The sequence below is a fragment of the Teleopsis dalmanni genome, chromosome 1 (genome assembly GCF_002237135.1).
Source record: "Teleopsis dalmanni isolate 2A chromosome 1, ASM223713v2, whole genome shotgun sequence".
NCBI lineage: Eukaryota > Metazoa > Arthropoda > Insecta > Diptera > Diopsidae > Teleopsis > Teleopsis dalmanni.
Window position 1 is genome coordinate 134920547 of NC_051846.1, and position 19961 is coordinate 134940507.

Below are 19961 nucleotides of genomic sequence, written 5' to 3' on the forward strand. Positions count from 1 at the left end.
AATCTATTCTATTCATGAATAATAAGTACTACTTATGGCAATAACAATATAAGATTGGCATGTACGGGACTACCCAGTGGTAATCACCGCCTTATGAAGAATTACAATTTTTAGAATCTGCTCGGCAAATCCGAAGTTGCATAGCGTATTAATCTACGAATGTTAAAAGCATCCCTCGTTAGGCCTGCGGCAAGGGGGTTAGGATGAACTACCAGTCGTGAGTGATAGTTGCTGCTTATCTGCTGTATTGACTCGTACACAGTAGGGATGCCAAGATCATGATGTAGGACGTTATTCGGGATAAACCATGGGGCGTTGGCGCAGATACGTAGTATTTTTGATTGAAACCTCTGAATCATATCTAGGTTTGACTTCGCTGCTATACCCCAGATGGGTATACCGTACGTCCAGATTGGCTTTAAGACGACCTTGTATAAAAGTATTTTATTTTGTAGCGATAATTTGGATTTGGGATTAAGTAGCCAGTAAAGTGAGCGTAGCTTTAGTCCTAACTGCTTCCGTTTTGTAAAGATGTGGTGACGCCAATTTAGACGGCGATCAAAATGTACACCTAGATATTTGGCGTTTTCACCTTGCGGCAATTCACGGCCATTCAGTCTAACGGAAGGGCAGGTACCGTGGCGGAGTGTAAAAGTAGTTTGAACTGATTTGTTATCGTTAGCTTCAATGTGCCAAATGTCTAGCCATGCGTTGACATCGTTCAGATTACTTTGCAAAAGTTGTGAAGCTACTACAGGATCTGCGTGTTTCGCCATCACTACAGTATCATCCGCAAATGTTGCAGTGTATGTTTTATCGCTGAGTGGGAGATCTGCTGTGAACAGAGTATATAGAGTAGGACCCAACACACTTCCTTGGGGAACTCCAGCCTCTATTTGAAAAAGTTCAGTGTGACAGCTATTCATTTTAACCATAAAGTGCCGATCTAGTATATATGATTTTAAGACGGAGAAGTAGCTATGCGGGAGTTGTAACTTTAATTTGTAGAGAAGTCCAGTGTGCCATACTTTATCGAATGCTTGTGTTATGTCGATAAAGGCTGCTGTGCAGTATTCTTTATTTTCCAATACAAGTCTTGCAAAGTTGTATACTCTATTTACTTGTTCAATAGTAGAGTGATGTTCGCGAAACCCGAATTGGTGGTTGGGAATCAGACATCTATTTTCGATAACTGGCTTTAGACGTTTTAGGAATACTCTCTCAAATACTTTTGACAACACAGGAAGTAAGCTGATCGGTCTGTAAGATGTTGCAAGTTCGACGGGCTTACCGGGTTTTGGAATTAATATAATTTGAGCGACTTTCCATTGAGCTGGGTAGTGTTCACAGGTGCAAATTGCATTGAACAATTGGTTTATGAATTTAAAACCCACATCTGGTAGCTCATGTAGCACCTTTCCGGTTATCAGATCATATCCTGGAGCTTTTCTGGTTTTAATTTTGTTTTTTATGACCCACTTTAATTCACGAGTCAAAGACCTAGGAATAGGAAAGTCTAATTGATGCGGTGTGTGAAGAAAAGCTTCAACTTCAGAGTCTTTCAGATTATTTTTTGAGCAGCGTGGCTGAAAGACTTTACCAAGATGCACTGCAAAAGTTTTCGCTTTATCAGCATCAGTTTTAGCCCATTGCCCATTACTCATCTTTATTGGTGGTATATGCGATGTTGGTGCATTAAGTATGCGTGTGGCTTTCCACAAGGAGTACTCAGTGGCCTCAGAGGAAGACAAGCTTGCTAAGTAAGTTGCAATGCTTGCATTTTTTCTTGCCTCTAGATTTATTTTGAGTTTTTTAGTGGCTACATTCAGGCGCCTCTTATCGTTAGGATCTCTCGTCATCTGCCAAACCCTACGTAATTTACGTTTTTCAAGTAGTTGTTCTTTGATATCCTTGTCTAGATGTACAGTCCTACAATTCTGTGTAGACGGAGTTGCAGACCAAGCTGCCTTTTGTACAATTTTGTTGAATTGTTCTACTGCGGCTTCAATGTCATGATTAGTTTTAAGAGGAATATGTGTCGAGAGGTGTTCGCTAATGTAACTACGGAAAATAGCCCAATCAGTTCTTTTGTTGTGAAGTCTAAGTTCTGGAGTTTTTAAAACGATATTCGAATGAATTTCTAACAGAAGAGGAGAGTGGTCAGACGAAAGATCTAACGACGACCGCAAGGTTAGATTATTTATGGGTACACCCTTACAAATGCAAAAGTCAATGACATCTGGTGTTTTATTTAGATCTGTCGGCCAGTAAGTGGGTTCGCCAGTAGAAAGGTGAAATAGGTTGCTTTCTTGTATCGTTTTTAATAGCTCGCGTCCTCTGGGTGTTATTAATCTTGAGCCCCAATGAGTATGCTTGGCGTTAAAGTCACCTGCTGCTACGAAATTGGGCCCGAGCGTTTTGAAATAATTTGCGAATTGATGACTTTTAATTGGTTGATTAGGTGGACAGTATATAGAGGCAATAGTTATTTCACCATATATATCTCGTACTGATATGGCTGTTGATTGTAGATAGTCTTCATTATGATTGGTGAGAAATGAGTGGTCAATATTATTTTTTATGATTATTGCTGCGCCACCACGGGCGTTACCAGAAGGATGGTTTGCGTTGTACATTGTGTAATATGGAAGCCTCAGATAACTTCTTGATGTAAAGTGAGTTTCACTAATAAGCATAACATCAATGTTTTTGTCAAGAAGAAAAGTCTTAATTTCGCAAATGTGTTGGGTCAGCCCGTTAGCGTTCCAAATAGCTATATTTAGACTACTCATTATTTGGATGTATTAGCGACAAATGCGGTTAGGAGGTTGAGCATAGAGCTCATTTGTTCCATAACCGTTTTGAGCATTGATTTAAGCTCAGGAAAATCGTTTTGCTGAGCTGAGTTTACGTGCTCTTGAGTGTTTATATTGTTAGATTTAACAACATTTGCATACGTTTGGCTTGTTACATTCAATTTGGTGTTCTGTTGCCTTTCTGTATCAGTTGTTATTTTTCTACGTAGGGCTGGAAACGCTTTTTTCTGGAGTTGTTTGTAAACTGTGCACCCTTTATAGTTAGCCGGGTGATTACCTTCACAAAGAACACACCATACATCATTACCGGGGGATTTGCGTGGGCAATCTGAGGATAAGTGGTTTTCAGGGCATTTAACACAGCGTGGCATATGATTACAAAAATGTTTTGTATGACCATATCGTTGGCACCGAGTGCATTGCGGCAATTCGCGCTTCTTTTTAGGCGCTTCAATGGAAATTTTTGTGTGCAGCAAGTCAGTACAGTTGTAAATTGTTTTCACCTTGTCTGAGGGCTTTAGTCCAACGAAAAACAGAGGAAGTGGTTTTTTTGTAACACGATGTCGAATGTTACTGATATTGACTACTTCATGGCCTAAATTAATTAAATCTTGTTTGATTTCATCAATAGGTATTGATGGATGTAGGCCCCTCAACACTACATTAAAGCTTCTCTCTTGCTTTAGTTTGTAAGTATGAAATTCCGTCTGCTTTTCTGCAAGAGCTTTGGTAACTTTTGAGTAGATATCCGCTGTGTTGGGCTGTATTTTGACTTCATTATTACCTAAAATTTTGAGTACAAACTCATTTGGAGCCACATCATTTAGCAGTGCCCGCAATGGTTGAATGTTACCAACACCCGCTACAAATATTGGTGGTGGTTTAGGAATTTTACTTTCTTTAATTAATTCCGCATGTTCTGATGTTTCTTCCTGATTATCAGCGTCAGGGTTGTCTAGAACCTCAAAACGGTTAGGTGTTGCAAGCCAGTAGCTGTCAAGCTTTTTTTGTTTATTTTTTCGCTGTGCATTTACAGGACTAGAACGCCCACGTTTACCGTTTTGGGGTGAATTACTGTTACTCGCAACTTTTTTATGTACTGCGTTTATAATTGTAGCACTAGTACTGGTTTTCTTTTTAACAGAAATTGGTATATTTTTTTCAGCTTTAAGCTTTTCATTTTCTCTTAGTAGAGATTCGCAACCTTTTTCTAATGACTTGATCTTTTCTGTAAGATGTTTTATGCTGTCTTCAAGCTCATTAATCTTAAGGGACTGCATCGAGTTCGTAGGTTGATCATTTCCTAGCGATTGTGATGAGTTATTATTTAGTTTCATTTTATTGGCTGTGGCAATTTCACTAGCTATTTTTGCTATATTTGCTTCGGACATTGTTTTGTTTGGATGTTTGGCTGTTGGATGGTTATTTATTTTAATGTCGTCTGAAGTAAGCATTACATAGCTGTTTAGGCCATTTTCACTGATTTGAGAGTGCCGCCGTGTAGCACTATTACTCATACACTTGTTACAAATTTATAAATAAGTAAATTTATTTATTTTTATTTATTTTTATATAAGTTTGTTTTATTTTACTTTTAGTAAAATAGTTGAAAAAATAAATATGTAATATTTGTTTATGTGTTTAAATTTAATTCTTGAAAGTTACACTGTGGCAACACTACAAATATAATTTCTTACTTTCGATCATATGCTGTCTCTATCAGCTGTTTGAGCAAAACTTAATTTTGATTTTTTTGTGTTGGTTTTATTATTTCTTTGCAAACTTAAAATTTAATTTGATTAACAAAAATTTTTTATATTACAAAAAAAAACTGATTAACACCGTCCACTGGCACTGTTTTTTCACAGATTCCTTTATTTAAGGTCTATTGTTCAAATTATCATAACTTTGAAATTTAAATTTAACTATTTCTAGTCAAAAAAGACAAAAGTTACGGAGTGAACACTTTTTGCGCGCGCTTTGATGCAAATATATCTATATTGTATTGTATATATATTTTTTTTTTATTATTAAAAAGCAAAAGGAATGCTTTCAATGAATGATCACTTATTATATGCTAAATAATTTATTTAGAATTTGTTTAATTAAACTTTGTTAATCATAAGTTTTTATTCATGGAATAAATAAAGATATATATAATTTATATATATAAACAACGTTCTTTTTTCTTCTAAAACAAAGTCTCAGCGAAACTATAAATAAATTGTCTCGACTCTGGACGACGGCTGAGGATACCCCAGCAAAAACTAAAAATTTTTGAACGTCACCCAAAGTGTCGTTACAATTGGCGCCCGAGCAGGGACAGAGTTTTAGAAGAAAAAAAAAAGATCGCACTAGGAACATAAAAAACAGTGTACAAGAAACACCGAAAATACACATCTCAGAGTCCACCACGATGAATGACAAGTTTGAGGACATCGCGAGAATCGCGAATCAAGTTCGCAAATGGGCTGTGCATTTCAATGACGAAACGAACCCACTACCATTTCTGGAGAGATTGGAAGGCCTCGCCGACAACCATAACATTTCCAAAGACATCCTGCCCAGGATGATGCTAGAAATACTCGAAGGGAAAGCCTTAATGTGGCTCCGAAATAACAATCGGAAGTGGACACACTGATCCAGTTTTGTCCAGGATGTTCGAGAATTTTTCTTGCCCTCTAATTACTTAGAGCAACTAGAAGATACGATTCGGAACAGATACCAAAAGAAGAATGAGTCATTTCAAGACTATGTCTTAGCACTACAGGAGTTGATACGGCAAGCCGAGTTTACGAAGGGGCAACAATTAAGCCGAATCTATCGAAACAGTAGGGCGGAATATCAACTAAACATCAAACCACGTGAATTTAGCTCCTTGGGAGAGTTGATCAAATTAGCAGGAGAATTCGAGCGACTTATTTAACTGAGCAGAACAGAGCGACAACACACTCAAGAATGGTCCCCGCCAGTTTCTGTTCACAGAGTACAAACCGAAAGGGTGAACGTACGTAGTGCGTGCCGTAGATGTGGGGAAGCGAATCATTTTGCGCAAGGTTGCACAAAACCTAAAGTACTTTTTTGTTGGACTTGTGGCATTCTGGGCCGTCGAACAAACGAATGCCGTAGGAAAAACCCAATTTATGGAAACCGTCAGAACCCATCGGAAAACTCTTTGGGGGACGACAACCACCCGATCATCTTACCCGTCAAATTAGAATCCAGTCACCCAAAACTGATGCAACAAAGAATAGTCCATAATCAAAGCATTGAATCGAATAATCATATCCAGCGGAGAAGTAACCAGCAACCGATTCCACCAATCGCAAAACGAGCAACAGCAGTTAGTAATCCAATAACAAGTACACTACCCACGCTCAGCATACAACATCGAAGTGACTCAGAACCACACTCAGTACCACTACAGGGAAAACCACAAAAGCAGGCATTACATAAATGCATCGTAACTCCTCCACAGATTTCAACGTATCATCAAGAAAGTCCTAAAGAATGTTATCAACAAGCCTATGCACAACAGTCGCCAGCCAACCACAATCAAAATACACAACCACGAGAACAAAAACCTCAAATCGAAGAGCATGATTCATCATCACTTCCAGCACTACCACAACGTTTACCGATAGTACCAGAGTCATCACATGTCAATCATCCATTGTTACCAATTTCTACAAGTTCAGAATCGTCGTCGCAAACGCCACAGTGTCAGGTATAGGTATATGTTGGAGTGGCGGCCTTGTATCCCAAAAAGCCCACTTAAGCACAAATAAAGACCCGTTGTGGTACCACAGGAGTTACGTTATTTGTATATAGATTTTAATCAGTATACATTTAACGCCGAAAGAAAGGTAACGACTCCCCCATTATGCAAAGGAAAACAGTTCTATGAACTTGGCTAGGTCCCTAACATTACAGGATGACAACTCAGTCAGATCAGTTAGAAAAGGAGATCCAAGGATTTTTAATCTTCTTCTGGCTAGGGAAGGGCACTGACACATGAGATGGAGTACAGTTTCCTCCTCATCCTCAGAGCCACAGCCTCGACAAAAGTCATTAAAGGGGAGACCCAGTCTCATAGCATGCCTTCCTATTGCGCAGTGTCCCGTCAGCACAGATACCGTAGTGCTGAGCAGGTTCCGCCTTAGTTGAAGTAGCTGACGGGTTCTTTTCTTGTCAAAGTTCGGCCAAGTCAACCTAGAAATCTGACATTGAGGTTCGTCAGCCCAGTATTGCTTGGCTATACTCAGGTATTTTTGTATGATTGCCAGTTTAACTGTAGCCTATATCAGAGAGGTTAATGTTAGGGAGAAGAGCACCTGCCTTGGCTAGATCGTCTGCCCTACAATTTCCTGTGATATCCCTGTGACCAGGAACCCAAATAAGTTTGACCCTAACAAACCTAGCTAGGTCATTTGGTGAAGCACGGCAGTCTTGAGTTGTGATTGATGTGGCGGAGGTGCCAATCAGTGATCTCATGGCAGCTTGGCTATCAGAAAAAATTGAGATTGGTAAATCGGAAGTTCGATTCCATAGAACCCATTTTACAGCTTAGTGAATTGCCATTATTTCGGCTTGAAAGACGCTACAGTGGTTCGGAAGTCGAAGCGAGATGCTGAGACCCAGTCTTTCAGAGAAAATGCCACAGCCGACTCGTTTATCTATTTTGGAGCCGTCCGTGTAAATGTCAACCGTTTGGAGAGGGATCGCTCTTTCAAGGATCCAGTCCTCCCTGCTAGGTATAAGAGATTCGATCCCCTAATTAGGTCTGGGTAACAACACATGTAGTCAATAGAGACGGGAGTTGGCAGATCCTGATTCAGTATGATCGCGTGGCCTATATCAGTTCTTGACCAGCAGGAGAGGGCGTTGAGCCTAGTTGCAACTATTTTGGCTTGCTGTTTTACCAGAAGCCGAGATGGCAGCCAATGAAGCATAGCGAAAAGAGCTTGCGTGGGGGTAGAGCGAAGAGCACCAGTGATTTGTAGTGCGGCTATCCTCCTAATTTTGTCAATTAATTTGGTGTGGCATGCTTTTTCAGTTGCCTGCCACCAGAAAGCAGCCCCATACAGAAGAATTGGTTCGATAATAGCTGAATAGAGCCAGAGTATAATGCACGGTTTGAGCCCCCAACTGCGACCTATAGCTCTTCTGCAACAGTAGGTGGCGCATACCGCTTTACGGGCTCTCTCAGCCAAGTTGTCTTTCCAGCTGAGTTTAGAGTCCAAAATTATACCCAGATATTTGACGTTCGAACTTAAATTTAGAGTAACGCCCTTTATCTTTGGTAAGGAAAATGTCGGAATTTTATATTTCCTGGTGAAGAGAATAACCTCTGTCTTTGCAGGGTTAATATCCAGACCGAATTCCCTACACCATTCAGTTACAATGAGGAGCGCAGAGTTAATAACATTGGATAGAACTTGGGGGAATTTGCCAGATGAGGCAATAGCAATGTCGTCCGCATAAGCTATAACACTACATCCGGATTGTTCCAAAAGTTTTAACAACGAATTAACCGCTATGTTCCATAGAAGAGGAGAGAGAACCCCACCTTGTGGCGTTCCCCGACAGACTGCTCTGGAGGATTGAACACTTCCGATGTCGGATGTGATAATCCTAGTTTTGAGAAGGGCCTCTACAAATTTAACCAGACTATTGTCGAGATTTAACTTTGAGAGGGATTTTATGATACCATTGGGGCAGACATTGTTGAAAGCGCCCTCAATATCGAGAAAGGTGGCAAGTGTGTATTCGTTGAGAGAGATGGAATGGTCAACTTGCGAGATGAGTGCATGAAGCGCAGTATCGACAGACTTGCCTTTAGTATAAGCATGCTGTGATGGAGATAAGAGCGCTGGGTTTATCTTGTTCCTGATGTGCAGATCAAGAACTCTCTCCAGTACTTTCAGAAGAAAAGAAGACAGACTGATTGGTCATAGTCCTTGGCACTGCAGTGAGTTATTTTTCCTGCTTTGGGAATGAATATTACTCGAGCCACTCTCCAGCAGCTTGGAACATACATAAGCTTAATACAACTATTGTAAATGCTTAGAAGCCAGGGGAGGATTACGAATTCACCCTGTTGAATATCTGCGGGAATAATTTCGTCCGGACCTGGAGATTTATACGGTTCAAAAGTTTGGATAGCCCACTTTATTTGAGTGTTGGTCACTTGAAACGGTTTAGGATCAGAGGCTATACTCCCTGGGAAGTACGAGTCCAGAAGGATGTCGAGAATTTCCTTACTGGAGTTGGTCCATTGACCATTTGGAGCCTGGATACAATCGAGTGTCTTATGGGTGGAATTGAGGATTTTGCGCAGTCGGCTTGACTCGGAAGATGATTCTATGTTGCCACAGAAATTTTTCCAAGCTGCCCTTTTGGACCGCCTAATGGCGTATTTAAATTCTCTTTGTTTCACTTTATATGGAGTCCAGTTACCTGTTGATTTAGCATCATTAAAAAGTTTTCTACAGCTTTTCGGAGGTCTGCAATATTCAAGTTCCACCAAGGAGGTTTGGGTTTGCCTCTAAATTCGGGTGGCTTGCAGGCCGCATTTGTGGCGCATCTAAATGCTGATGTGAGAAGGTCAACCGCTCGATCTATATCGGAACAGTTGAGAATAGTGGGAGGGTCCAACTGTAAGTTGGATTCCAGATTGGCTCGAAAAATGGGCCATACAGTACGTTTCCTATTTATTGGTTTAGATGATCTGTTCATTTCAGGGTTCTCCACAAAATTTAGATCAAAATTAATGTACCTATGGTCAGAAAAGGAGCAATCTTGCGATACGGACCACTTAGTAATAAAATAAGAGAAGTGCTCGCTAATCATGGTGATATCAAGAACTTCCCTTCTAATTGAGTTCATGAAGGTTGGCTCCCTACCTATGTTAGCGATCACCAAATTTCCTGCAAGAATGAAATCAAATAGACACTCACCTCTCGCGTTTGTATCTGTGCTACCCCACATCTCATGATGTGCGTTGGCGTCAGCTCCTATGATCACCGGGATCCTACTGTTATTTGCCTCTGACACCAGAAGCTTGAGGGAGTCCTGTGGCGGAGTGGCATATATGCTGAGACAATCCAAAGGGCCTTGGAGTCGTATTCGATGGCCATGGCTACATTGTCATTGTCACTGAACCCAGGGAGAAAAAAGTCATTAATGTTATTTTTTACTAGAATGCAAGATCTTGGTTTACCTTGACCTTCTGTGAATACTAACCGATAGCCGTTTGTATTCAGTCCACAAACCCGATTGTTTACAATCCAAGGTTCTTGGATCAGCATTATGTCCTCTCCTTTTTCAGCAAGGCGGAGGGTAAGGGCTGCCGAAGCAGTTTTGGAGTGTTGGGGGTTAATTTGGACGACCTTCAACAGCTTTGTTGTTTTTCAACTATGGTACTGTCCAGTTCGTCCTCATCCGACATCGGTGAGGTCTCCCGGGAAAGCGCCATACCTGTAAAGAACTCGCCGACCAGTTCGGAAGACGAGATTACGCTACCTCCGTCTTCGGAGGAAGGAGTACCGATTAAATCGGAAGTCCCTACATCGGGGTTGATTGGAACTGAGATGGAACCGATTCCGTCATCGGAGATCGTTTCCGAAGGTGCCCCCCCAGAAGGTTGTTGCTTAGCGGCTTGAGAGTCACTTTTGTAAACACGTAGAGTGACCGAACCGAAGCCATAGTGAATCACCCCATTTCGGGCTTGAAGGGGTGCCAAAGATTCTTCGTTGAGAACTACGACGGCTTCGCCAAAGTCGCCCTTGGGGTCACTGACCTTCGCAACTTTCCAGTTATGCGTTGGGAGGTTAGTGTTACTGGCCCTTAAAAGGGAAAGAATTTCCTCAGGGGAGGTAAGCTCCGAAGGAAGCCACACTTTGGAGCGGGGGCGTTGTGGGATATTTTCCACCGAAACAGCTCTGAGCTGTGCGCCGGGCCAGAGTTCCCCAACCTTTTCGATCGCCTGCTTATAAAGATCCGCGGAGCGCTGGTCTGAGCAGGCAATAATTTTAATATGACCCTGGTACCATCCAGCGTCTTTACAGCTGGGAGATGGCCCAGGGTTGAGGGCAATGATTTCCATATATATTTTGAGGAGAGCCCGTTCGACTTTCTTCCAGTTTGCTGGAGAGATGGTGCCATCACTGTTGCCAGCGTCGATGATGGCCCAGGTCAGGCTCTCTTTAACTATTTCGCTGAGAGGTTTAGACAGCGATGGGGGTCTCGGAGGACCAAATTTGGGCCGCTTAGGAGCGCTAGTCGAAATTGATTTCCCAGCCTGCTCAATCGACCTTTGTCGTTTCTGAGTAGATGCAGAGGTAGAAGCGATGTCGGAGGACCGGAGATTGACATTTTCCCTTGCCCACTTTAGTGATGCCTTATCGCTCTCTGTGAGCGAGGAAGGATCCGCGGCATTGAGCCTAGAGAGGATGCGGTATGCTGACCTTCGCGCCCTATACGCCCTTGTCGAGGGGTTAGGGTGAGAGCGTGTACCAGAAGTTGAGTTGGTACTAATTGCAGATGGTGCGGTTGGCGCATTAGCTTTGACCGCAGCACTAGCAGAAGAGCAGGAGGCAGCATTACCACCTGGCACAGTTGCCAAGGTGTTCAATGACGGAGCATTGCTTGTACGAACCGCCTTAGCAGAAGCTCTAGACGGTTGGTTGTTAATAGGCGCTTGCCTTATAAGGCTTGAACGCCCCCCTGAAGGGTTAGGAGTTTTAAGAGGTTTATTGAAATTTTTGTTTGCTTTGTTCATTCTAAAAGGGTCCCCACTCAAAGCCGCTATCTGACACCCGTAAGTGTAGTTCCTGATAAAAAGAAGTCCCATGGTTATCTATGCAAATGCAGGGAGGCCATGCGAGGGTTGGCACAGGTCCTTATGGGAGCAAGTGCTCAGAGCCAGACCAGAACTAATCGGGAGCTAAGCTACAACCGAACCTACACGACCAACTTATTGGTGACGGATGCAGAACGTACCTTGAGGCCTGCCAGGGTTTTAACGGGACGGAGGCAGCCACAGACTTAGCCTGGAGCCGTTCACACGCGAGTTTCACCCCGGTGCTACCGTGTCAGAAGACAGCTAGGTCCAGAAACCTGTGACCACCAGCCCAAAGCGATCAAATACAAAAAAAGAGGATCTGAAGAAGCGTGGTCCGAGGACAAAAACGGTCGTTACCAGAGGATGCTGGAGCCCCTAAAGAGGACAGAATCCAGGGGGGAATAGATCATTTGGCGTTACCCAGGGTGCACCACGAGGAGGCGATCTAAGACTACACCCCGCCACAGTGTCATTCGCAAGGTAATTTCAAATCATCGTTACAACCAAAGGAACTTGAGCCGCAGCCGCCACCCCTTGTTAATCAGCAACAAGCACCACGAGAAGCACCACCAAGAGATAATCACCAGTCTGGTCCACCATCATCTTCGTCATCAACTACATCGCCACAGAGGAATTCTACTACAGTACCGCCAGTATCGAACAATCGTCAAGTACAACCTACAAATTCATTAGATCCATTAGATATCAATGTTCTAGATAATAAACTTAATACGGAACTACCAAGCCAAGAAACTCAAACAAAGGATAAAGTCAAGCGCGACAGTCAACAAGAACCATGGTCACCACAAGAGGAATGGAACGACATTCAACCAAGCACAAAAGGAAACAAACCAGAGATTCTCGTAAGACGCCTAGGTACATTTAAACGAAAGGATGACTATCATCATGTCAAAAACCAAGATGATTACTACAAAATTTTCAAGAGTCCAAAGATTAGAAAGAGAAATCGAGCCTCATTCTGAGAGGAATATTAATTACACAGGTAATAGCAGCAAAAACTAAAAATTTTTGAACGTCACCCAAAGTGTCGTTACAAAGTGTAATATGATCAAAGTCAAAACGACAAAGCGACAAATGTGCATTCAATAAATTATGTCACAATTGTTTTGTTACTTTATACAATGACTTGTCATATCAAACAATGATGTAGGTCATGGGCACCACACCTTCTTTGTGCCCGACAAGTTTGCATCTGTCGCATTTGTGATTTTTGAATGGACAGTGCCGCGAGTAATGAAATTCACCACAAAACCAACAAGGCGTTTTGGCTAAACTTGAAGATTCTTTTGACTTGCCAATATTTTTGAATTGATTTTCAGTGTTATGGTTATTGGCACGTAAACGATTTACCTACGCATTGTTTTCTATGAGCATTGTATCGACTTTTAAATTTAGTATCTTTTGGCATTCTGTTGATAAGGTCTCCAACGTGACTTTCGTACTTTCATTTTCCAATTTATTTAACATTTTTGTGCGTAATTCAAATTCTGATGGTGACTTTAACCCCATAATGAATATTAGACACTTAAATTGATCTGTGGTTAAATCATTCAGTTTGAATAATTCACACTGCTTATAGCATGGTTGCTCGCATATGTAACGAAATCTTGTGTGGGCTGCTTTGTCATCTGTAAGCAATTGAATCTAGTATTGAATAGTGAAATCTGACTTCCAAAAAGCTTCTTGAGTTTTTCTACTGTGTCTTTAAAAGTAAAATCACGACTATGATTTGGTAGAATATAATTGACGTATTTATTATGAACAATGGTGTTCAATTTACGTAAAAGCAATCGTGTTTTTGCGGCATCATCCAATTTTGCAGCATCGACTAGAAACAGGTCTTCGTACCGCATGTACCAAGTGTCAAAAGTAATGTTATTTTCTGGATCGTGACAAAATTCTGTGATGTTTGATGCAAGTGCTTCAATTATGAATTCTGCTTCTGTTGGCTTGGATGTGGACGATGAACGCTTCGCTACTTCTGATTTTCCTTTTTTATACAATTTTGCGATAAGATTTTGCATTGCAAGATTGTCTTGATGATTTTGATTCTGAATTTGTTTCAGAATATCAGCAAGTTGCTCTGCCATCTCGCTATATTTTTACACTTTAAAAGTTTTCCTCGTCGCCACTGTTATATTTCTTTGTTCAGAAACTTTTATTTATTCAATTATACGTTCTCAATTACAATTACTTAAATCTCTATATTTTTTTGTTAAAAAATGTGCACGCGTCTCCTTACTATCTTTTTCACATAAAAACAGCTGATTAAAATTTTATTATGGCCCCCGGCAGAATGTTCAATCACGAACATGAGTTTTGACCTCCGGCAGAATGTTCAATCATGAACATGTTCAAAATATACTATTATATTATTGATCATATCACTCTTGGTATATCCGGCTCGAAGGACCAAAATGTACTGATTATTATATTAGATGTACATTGTTTGAGTATTCTTTAGTTACTGATTTTATTTAAAACAATGTTGTGTTTTTATACAAAATTATCTTAAGACTAATTTTTACATCAAGGTTAAAATAATATGATTTTAATGGACTGTATTACATTTGGTTATTGTTTGTTAAAAAAGGTTAAAAAATGACGGAAGTCCCAACACTAGGGATTTTCCTCCTATTGTTTTTATGAATATATGAATATATTTTATTTTAATAATTTAGATACGGATGCTATTTATCTATATTTTTCCTTAGTACATTATTCTAAGAATTTAGGTGACAATGGATTTATAATAATAAACTATAATAATTAAATATATAAATTCATGTTCATGATTGAACAACAGCTGATCACCTTAGTGATGCCATTTCGTTACAATTATTGATTTTATATCGTAACAGTTATGATCATATCAGCAAACGCCAAGACAAATTTTTCAAAATATTTAATGTCCCAAGAAACGAAAAAGAAGCTGTGCAAGCAGATAGGAGTTCAGTTTTTTTTTGTTTACCGAAAGTAAGGAGAGAATGTAATGATCAATTTTTTTTGCCCTTGTCGAAACAAAATTGATCTTACAGCTTCTTAATATGAATTTTTTTTATATGCATCTTTGTTTGGATAAATAAATAAAAAAAAATATTAAACACTGGCAGCCAAACGCATTTATAAAAAATCAAAACAAAAATAACAACGAGAGAAATGACATTTTGACGTGTGTTTACATTTTCGTTTTGTTTGCAGCTTAAACATCGCAAGGTGGGAGAAAAGAAGAATCAATAGCAAAGTAATTGGAAGCTTTCAGAAGTCTGGAAGTAAAACAACCGAACATCTGGTGGGGGGAAAGATTGAGTTGATTAACCGCAAAAAAAAACGGCTAACTGAGAAAGTCTACTGCAAGCAATTATAAAAAAATGGAATAAAAAAAAGGGCAGTCGGGGAGATGTCACTTTGAATGACGTGTGATACCTATGCAGTGTGGCTTGTGGAAGTTTTCTTTCATTAAAATAAGAATAAAGCAAAAGAAAGAAAAAAAACTTATGATAAAGATAAAACCCGGAAATAAAACAAACGGTATCAATTACAATAGAAAGATATTCTAAACTTGCCTAATTCAAGCTATCTCGGTTCAAAATGTTAAACGTGTATACCGTGTAATAAAACGAGAACTTAAAGAAAACAACAGTGACAATTGCAATAGCAAATTTCTTAACTTGAATATTTCACGCAATTTCGGGTTTTCAAGAAATGCTGAGCGCAAAACGAAGTCTTAAATCTTCAAAGTTTATACCGTAGCAGCATTTATCCCGTCGAGAATTTCTACAGCAACATCTGTTTTCTTTGCAGCAGCAAAAGACTCCAGTAACACGTTTGTTGGCTACGAATGAAAACACGTTTTTTTTTGTTATTTATATATTATCTTATATTATTTGTTATATTATATATATGTTGGGTATTATAATAGCTATATAATTAATTCATCTTGCACAATCTCTTCTGTTACTTTTTTTGTACTGAACGCTGGTATACCCTGAGTATACCCCGGCCTTGGAAAGGGCCAGAAAGCAGCATTACACGACAAACAAACAATATTACACCGGCACCGGTTTTATGCAAAAGTATTAAAATTCTTTAACTACATTAATTAATCACTTACTTATATTTTATCATATTTTTTTATTTATCGTTAGTTTTATAAATATTTATTATTTTTATAATTACGAATAAATAAAATACTCTTTACAAGAAATAAGAAACAAAAACATAAAACCGGAGAAAGCAAAAACGTATGGAGAGCACAAAGTACACGAAAAACACAAAAAGCAGACAAAAAACACAAATGGCACAAAAAGGATTACAGCAGAAAGATCAATGGCAAATCTACCGGTACACTATACCAAAAAAGCTCCAGCATATTTAATATAAAAGGACATGCATTTCATGTGATCGAGGACTTGTGATTTTACTTGCGAAATGACAAGTACACTGGCTTATTCAGTCTGCTGGTAAATTCTACCAAACCTGGCTCATTCAGTCAAATTATTGTAAATCAAATTTGGCTCCTTCGAACAAATTATTAAATTATTATTTTTTTAACTTGGTTCATTCAGCCAAATTATTTTCTTTCATAGAGCGTCTGTCATTTTCGAAAGAAGAAGAGAAACTCAGGACATTGTGCGTTCCTGCCAGGAGTCTTCTTAGTACATGGACCGAAACTAACAGGAGAATCATTGTCATCAATTACAATAGGCATCTTGTCAGTGGCGACGCGTGCCCTATCTGGAAGGGTGTGTGGCCCTTCTATAAAGTTGTTTTTACATGTACCACTTAAATTAAAATATATGAGATATTTTATTAATAATAACTATATTATATTAGGCAACAATATATTTGCAATATTATATTAACAATTCATTAACAAAATAACATATTAAACAAATTAAATTAATAATTTATATATAAGTTTAATGTATCAATATGGAAGACACAAAACTTTTCACATAATTCTCGTAACATCAAACCAACTTTTTTCAAACAAAAGAGTTTGTACTTGGAAAAATACATGTTTATGCAGTGATCAAACAAAATTGAACCCACTTGCAACGTATAAATGTGCGGACAAGTACCCCGCACAGTAAGCGACAGAAATTCGTGGGTGATACTGTTAAAAGGGGAGAGACGAAATGTGATAGAAATGTATGGTGATATGAACTGCAAACTTTAGCCGCTCATGCAACCACTTTGGCAAATCATCATGTTGGATTCGTATGCATGCAGTTGATATTCGAACAAAACAGAAAATTACTCTCATACAATTTCCACTATATAATTATTTTTTTTTATATTTTTTTTTTATATTTTTTATTCTGTTCATATGCAAAGGGAGAGACGAAATATAATAGAAATGTTCTGTGATTTGAGCTGCAAATATATGAGCACAACTAACAAGTATAGCAACTAACAGAAGCAAATTGATTGAGTTTTCATAGACAATTATATTCAATTGTTTTTGCTAAAACTTTAATCTTTAAAAATATATACTATTTATGGAAATGTAATAAATAATAATAATTCTTGATGTGAAGATACTTAATAAATTTATATATCTATAGGCGTTTTCTTTTGTAAGCATATCACAAAAGAACAACCGCTTATTTTTAAAATAACATATGAAACAACAACACTGCTGGCTTATTTAGTCCAACCTTTTTGAAACCGCTTAACTAATAAGCAGCTCAAATTGGATGGTTGCCATGACTAAAAACTCGTCTATTGTGAACGATTTTTGGAAGTACATATGAAATTTCCAGTTCACGGCCAGCTGTTAACTGTGTTTGAAAAATAATAATATACAATTCTTTTTAATTTTCAACTGCCAACTGCAATTGTTTAATATAACATATTGTAATAAATTTATTTTGCTGTTTAAAAATAAGTGAAACGTAAATTATTGTAGAACTTAAAAATAAAAATATTAAGGAACTCTATTTTTCTATTTATATACATATTTATAGTCATATTATAACATCACGAAAACGGTGGAGCAATGCAGAAACAATTGGGTTGATCAAGAAATAGATCGCAAAAAATTCTCGCTGTTGGAGGCCGTTGTGAAGTCATTAAATCCATAATTAGTTTAGTTTATTATTTTATTTAGTTTATTTATTTATTTTTTTTTTATAATTTCAATAAACACAATTTCTTTCTATATTTTGTTGTTTGTACTTTATTTTCAATATTTAGTTTTAAATCTAAATAATATTTTTTCTTGACAAGTAATTAAATAGGTTTTGTCTTAAATCAATTGAGTTATCCAACTCTAAAGTATCAAAAAATTCTGGTTGATCTGCCGTTTCTTCCACACTATTGTGTTCGTCATTGTTTTCGCAAAAATCATTCTTACTTATACAAATGTTGTGCAGAACACATACACTGGCTACGATGTTCGTGATTGCAGCCAAATTACTTTGTTCTGTAAACTTTGATAGTCTGCGAAAACGACTTTTTAGCAGACCAAAAGCATTTTCTACAACCATTCGTGTAGAGGAATACTTTCGTCAAATTTTTTTTGGTTTTCATTTTAGTTTCCATAGTCTTTGAATGGGGGCAGAAGCCAGTTTAAACACGGATAAGTGTAGTGGCATATTAACCATGACCACACACAATACGTTGTGTGCGGTATTTAATGTGTCATGCCAACCCAAAACTCTCAAATATCAAGCATGACCGAAAAACCTAATTGTCAAATATAAAATAATTTATGAGTCAGAAATTTGACTCGTCTATTTTGTCATTTCTTTATGACAAAATATTTGTATGCATATTTAATTATTTCAATATGCAATTTGACAATTTGGATTGCGGCATGCTCAGCACATGAATTTGTGTTAAGTTTTTCACAGATCATATTGCAAGCGATTATGCATGCAATATGATTTGTCCTCAATACAGTTGGTTACCAGATGTGTGCCACTGTGAAATAGATATGAATAAATGACCAATAAGTAAATAAATAATATTTGTAAATTATTATGTACGTCTAATTTGGGTTAACCAATTAGACGTAAGTAAATGCAAGTAAATGTAAGTATCAACCAATAGAATCGATACATAAGATTCTATTGGAAATTAGTTGTAAGAATTGATGTTAGAGTTAAGAAATAAAATTTAATAAAAATAGTCTCTTAAGAACACTCAAAACGACAAGTCTTTGATTTATAAAGTATTACTATAAGATGTAACAATAAACTAATTACATGGCGATCCTGCCAGGAGGTATTATTAATAAAAAATTAACAATTTATGCTAAATCGGAAGGACTAAATTTTAAAGCGAAAATATTATTAATAAAAAATTAACAATTTATGCTAAATCGGAAGGACTAAATTTTAAAACGATGTATTATTAATAAAAAATTAACAATTTATACTAAATCGGAAGGACTAGATTTTAAAAAAACGAAAATATTATTCATAAAATATGAACAATTTATAGAATGATAAGTGCAAGTAATTATATAAGTGTAGTAACAATAAAATGCAACTTTAAGAATACAAAATTAATTGTGTGGTAAAAATGTAAAACAAATATAAATTATAAAATAAAAACAATTTATTGAACGATAAGTGCAAGTAACATAATTTAACTTTAAAAATGTGCAAATTTAACTGTTTTGTGTGTGGACAAACCTATAAGTCAAAAGGTTTGTTACTAAAACACCAACATAAACATAAAGATCTTATAAATTATGTTAACCAACTTTTTAAATCAGTGCGTGGTTATACAAAACAAAAATAAAAAACTCATGAACATTAATAAACATTAATAGAGTATGTGCACAAATAACAAAAACAACAGTTTCTTGAATTCAATTTCGTGACATATAAGACGTCTTCATCAGTAACAACGACATATTCATCTGATTCAAGAAGAAAACTTCTCAATTTATAAATACAGCAAATTTCATCATCAACGACTCAACGATGGGATGGTTCTCCAGTGATGAATACAACACGAAGAACAACGTCCAACAGAAGACAGAGGTGACCAACAACAATCTACAGAACAATGCAGCTACAAGCACCGGAAATATAGAGGTAGTAATTATAACTTTATTTATAGTATTTATTATTTTATTAGTAGCATATAAAATAAACAAGTACATAAAAAAATATGTACATAAACGTGTACACACGGCGTTAAATTCTAATAACGTTTAAATACTAGCATGTTATTATATTTAAACAAAATTATAATATTATTATATATATATATTTTTTTTTATTCTTATTGTTACATTTAAATAATCATGACATAACTAT